Consider the following 5,538-nt stretch of genomic DNA (forward strand, 5'->3'; position numbering starts at 1 on the left):
GAGAATGAGTATGAATTGGTCTGGGCTGTGGGTGGAGCACAGCTCCCCAGTGACCAGCAACAGCAAAGTGAAAGATTCTGATTTTGACTGGTTTTGAAATAATCTCAGCTGCTGACAAAGCATTGTTCCCATCAATGAATGGAAACAGCTCCAGAGAAAAATGCTGGTTAGGACAAAGCTACTGTCCTTGCTCAATGACTTTTTTCTTCCTCATAGAAATACCCAGTGAAATATGGAGCAGGAACTTGTCAGACTGACAATGGCCCGGCTATCCCTGTGGTCTATGATTTTGGTGATGCCCAGAAAGCAGCATCTTATTACTCACCTGGTGGCCAGGGTGAGTCTTTAATGCTCCTCTGATCTCTCAGTGGAAGGACTTTTAGTTATGATTGGATTGATTGAATGCATTCAGTCCTGTCAGGTGACAGTCTTTATCACCAACCATAGCCTGGTTCTCCTGTGTGGATGTTCCCTGTGATGTTCCTCGTAGTCTGCTGCCTGCCTAGAGGTCTGAGCCATCCTTAGCCTCAGTTTAGGAATCTGAAGCTCTGAGAGGGTCAGCAGCCTGCTGAAGTCACAGGGCACACATCTGAGGGAGCAGGCGCTGGACTGAGGAAATCTGGCTCCACACTCTTTACTCCTGAGAACCCCACTGTGAGGCCTTAGAGAGAGTTAGGACCAGACCAAGCTCGTGTGCACAGGGTACAACAACCAACAAGATGGCAAGAACTTTTATTTGTTATTTTGAGAAATAACCTATCGTTTTGTGTGAATTTAAAGTTTGCAGCTTAATATCTTTCACAGAGGCTGAGCCTATCCTATAAAATTCAAAGTTGCTATCATTTACATTTGGGATTTGAGATATTAAAATAAAGGAGAATAAGAAAAATGTAAACAGGAACACAGTTGGTGTATCTCCTAATTGCAGCCACTCTGCCCTGAGGGACTCCCATGATGACCTTCCTACACAGTTGAATTTCTCTTCATAAGCCTCTAGTCAATGAGGGGCCTCCCCTGAGGACAAGCTTTTGGTCCCTGGATTGTGAATATGTCCCTCCTGGTGAGGTTTGGGGCCAGGATGCACATCCATTGGTCACAGAGGTGCTGGATTGCACTTGTGTGGCTGGAGACTTGGGCTATAGCTGAGCTTTAGAGAGTCTCTGGAGGTCTTTAGAGGTATAGAGAGTCTCTGGGCTGTCCTAAAGAAGGCTGTTTCCAGCATCTTCCTTGAATGCTTCCTTCTATTTTTTGTTTTCAGCGGAATTCACTGCGGGATTTGTTCAGTTCAGGGTATTTAATAACGAGAGAGCAGCCAACGCGTTGTGTGCTGGAATGAAGGTCACCGGATGTAACACCGAGCACGTGAGTCTCTGTGGGACCCAAGGGGCTGTAAGATTGAGTGTATCACTGTGTGCTGCAGCTGTGGTGTGAGTGTATGTGTGTGGGGGACGTTTCCTTGCTCATTGTTGGGAGAGCTGTGGGACCCTTTATGCAGGTACAGACATCCTGTACATTTGGGGATCAACATCGGGGGCTGAGGCCTCCAAAGAACCACTGCTGTGTGCTCCGCCTTGGGGATGACACATGCAGTCGCCTGGCGCTGGGGTGAGGTTCCTATGCACAAATATTTTGTGGAGCCTTTAAGAGCTGAGATTCTTGAAGAAAGAAAGTGTTGTCTTTCTTCAACTGAGGTTCAGCTTCCAGCTACAATCTGGGCCTCCCTACCCCTAGGAAGGCCTGTACAGTTACATGGTGTGAGTGTCACTGGAGGGTCCTGGGCATCACCTTCTAGAAACCTCACTCAGGCCATCCCATCATGTGCCCATGGGGATAAACAATGGGTATCGGTGGATTTCAAAGATTTGAAATGGAATACTAGTTAAGTACAGAGGGTGGAAAGGAAAGAAGTCTAGAATAACCTCCTGGTTTTCATTTGGGTAAATAGGTGTCGTTTGTTAGGTCAGGATGTCTGAATGATGAACAGTTTGGGGTCCATGAGGGATATTTAACTCTGTTGTGGTCATATGGAGGTTAAGATTCTCATGTGGAGACCCAGGTTGGATTTCAAGATGTTCAGTACAAGAAGCATCTGGACCAGAGATGGAGATTTGGGGTGACAGTGAATTGTTATAACTGACGCCAATGTGGCCATGCAATTTAAAAGGGACAGGGAGGTCCATCCTCTATGGAGTAGCAGCACTTAAAGAATTCCTGAAGCGAGAGTCCAGCCAGGAATCTGAGAACGCATGTTCAGATAGATTGGAGGAAAGTCAGGAGCAGACAATGAGGTCTCTAAAGCTGATGTGAGGTTTCTATGGGCGGAATAGATCAGCACTGCCAGTGGAGCATCTGATGAGGACCAAAGATTCCAATGAATGTCGCCATTATGATGTCATTGGCTTCATCAGCAGATCTCTCTTCCCCTCCTTGTTTCCCAGCATTGCATCGGTGGAGGAGGGTTCTTTCCAGAGAGCGATCCCAAGCAGTGTGGGGATTTCTCCTCCTTTGACTGGAATGGATACGGAACTCATGTTTATGCCAGCAACAGCCGGGAGATAACAGAGGCAGCTGTGCTTCTGTTCTATCGTTGAGAGTGCTGTGGTGGGGGCTCAGTCCTCTTCTCCTAAACGGGGGAACCCAAGAATGGAGGACAACTTACCAACTAGATTGGTAATGGCAGAGGAGAAGAGAATAAATAATATTGATTCAAGTGTTTCTTTGGTGTTTCTTTGAATTCTTTTAGGAGTTTTGAATGGAATGTCTACTGCTCTGGTTGACTCTATTTGAATCAGTTTTGTGCTTGGAATGTTTGGGTTTAGAAATTCTGAAAGAGCAACATGCCCTCCGCCTACTTTTAGAGAGCCCCTAAAGAGCCAGAGGAAGAAAGGGCAGGAGTAAGAATCTTATCCTAAGCCTTCTTTATTCACATGGACTGATTAATTTGCATCCTAAACCCGAAGATTATAAAGAAGAAAAGAGTCCATTTTGGTGGATGCACCAAAGAATAAAGAGATATATTTAATATTCCCATCTAGTATATTCCAGCCTTAGTGGTTGGGGTATTCTCTCTTTCCCTGTTTTTTTTTCCCACTTCAGGTTAATATGAGTGTACATACTATTAGTTAATATAATTTGCATTTTTAAGGTTACAATCCTAGTTGTAGTTGGGGCCTTCACCTAGGAAGTGTGCCATATACCCATGCATTGCACCTGTGTATGTGTGGGAATTACTGAATCCTTTTGCCCCTCTCACCACTTGAATTTAGTTGGCAAGAAGCTCAATTTACAAGCACAAAGGTGTGGAAACAACCCAAGTGTCCTTCAACACATGAATGGATTAATAAATCATGGTATTTGTATACCATGGAATACTATTTGGCTGTAAAAGATGGAGATTTTGCATCTTTTGTAACAATATGGATGGATGTGGAGAACATTCTCTTAAGTATCACAAGAATGGAAAAACAATAGTCACATGTATTTGGTACTAAATTGAATCTAGTGTATTAACAACTCTAATAATCTCATATATTACTGGGCAAGAGACATGAATAGAACCTTTTCTAAAGAAGACAGACAAATAGCTAACAAACATATGAAAAAATGTTCATCATCCCTAATCATCAGAGAAATGCAAATCAAAAACACTCTGAGATACCACCTAACCCAGTGACAATGGCCCACATCATGAAGTCTTAAAGCTGCAGATGCTGGCATGGATGTGGAGAGAAGGGAACACTTTTATACTCCTGGTGGGACTGCAAACTAATACAACCTTTTTTGAAAGGAAGTATGGAGAATCCTCAAAGAACTCAAATTAGACCTCCCATTTTATCCTGCCATACCGTTACTGGGCATCTACCCAGAAGGAAAAAATCCTTTTATCATAAGGACATTTGCACTAGACTGTTTATCGCAGCTCAATTTATAATCACCAAAATGTGGAAACAACCTAAATGCCCACCAACCCAGGATTGAATTAAGAAGTTGTGGTATATGCATACCATGGAATACTTTACAAAAGACTTTACATCTTTTGTATTAACCTGGATAGAGGTGGAACACATTCTTCTTGATAAAGCATCACAAGAATAGAGAAGCAAGAATCCAATGTACTCAGTACTAATATGAAGGCAATAGACGATCTAATACAAGGAGGTAGGGGAATGAGGGGGTGGAGAGAGGGGGGGAGGGAGTGGGATAGGGAGCACGGTGTATGGCACACCTCTTAGTGGCAGGACCCCATTATAAGAAGGACTTTACCTAACAAATGCAATCAGTGTAACTTAATTCTTTGTACCCTCAACGAATCCCAAACAATAAAAAGAAAAGGATCATATTTCTTAAAAAAACAACAACCACAGTCTCACATGGGACGTTCTCTTTAGGGAAGGAGAGGGCTGGCAGCCTAGGATGATGGTAACTCTCCCTGGGTAGAGCCTTTACTTCTCCTGGGCTCCCATCTTCAGATGCAGATTCAAAAGGAGTCAAGTAGCTGAATCAGGCACAATGTGTCATTGGTACAGACTGGATGGGGATGACATCAGTTCTGACCCAGGACTAAATACCAGGCATTTGATTGTATTTCTTCTAGAATGCAAATCTGATTGTAACAAGCTCTTCCAATTTTCCTCCACTTCAAGTGTCAGTTACTTCTCACTGTTTAGAACATGAAATTCAAAGTTCTTAGGCCTTAGGGAAATTAGAAAAAGAGGACATAGAGGAGGGGAAGAAGAAGGGAAATAGGAAGGGGAAGATGTTTGCTTTAAAATTGGGCGGAGGGTTTGCTTTGTATAAACTAGATTTATTTAAGCCTTTGTTTGAAATTGTTACTATTCCTCCCCACAGTCTTTCTTGTTTTATTTTGCTTGTTTTCTGCTGTCTGTTCTTTCCCTGTTTTATCTCTCACCCTTGTCCCCATTCTCTAGCTAAAGCACAGATGTCTCTTACCCTCATTACTCTCAACTGCCCTTTCTCCAATTAGACAGGACAATGAGAAACCACAGTAAGGCTTTACCTCTCTTCTGTGTTCCCAGACACTGTTAGCTGGGAGTGCACATAGCAGTGGTGGGACAAACCAGTGAATAGCTTCTTCTTTTTCACATGCTCCTTTATTCATTCACTCCAACAATATTTATTGAGCATGCACTATCTCTAGGGAAAGGTGCTGGGAATACAGTTGTAGAGAGGACAGACGAACACAATTCTAAAACTGCAGGTAGCAGAACCCATGGGCCCTGTGATGCAAGGTGGTGGGGGTTCAGATGAGAGCCTCCCAGGGACTTGTAGGAGCATGGAGGAATACCCCCAAATCCAGAAAAGTAGGGTAGGGAGGACTTTTCTGAGAAAATGACTATAACTTAATTCTCCTTTCCACCCTAGTGTGACACAGAGATCAATGAGCTGGGAAAGTTTTCACCTGTCATTATTTCCATCATGGCCCACCTCTGCCAAGGGAAGTTGTTAGTGGTCCAAACTCTGGAGTCAGATGGAATTAGTATCATTCTAACTCCCTGAATTCCCTTGGCTTTTGAAAGG

At 43.5% G+C, this 5,538-nt stretch overlaps 1 pseudogene; it reads left to right on the plus strand.

The window, feature by feature from the left end:
- LOC105887501 overlaps positions 1-2,591 on the plus strand; it is an 8,351-nt pseudogene extending 5,760 nt beyond the window's left edge.
- Positions 2,592-5,538: the final 2,947 nt, after the last annotated feature.

Source organism: Otolemur garnettii, unplaced genomic scaffold, assembly GCF_000181295.1.
Source record: "Otolemur garnettii isolate 467f Iridium unplaced genomic scaffold, OtoGar3 scaffold00091, whole genome shotgun sequence".
NCBI lineage: Eukaryota > Metazoa > Chordata > Mammalia > Primates > Galagidae > Otolemur > Otolemur garnettii.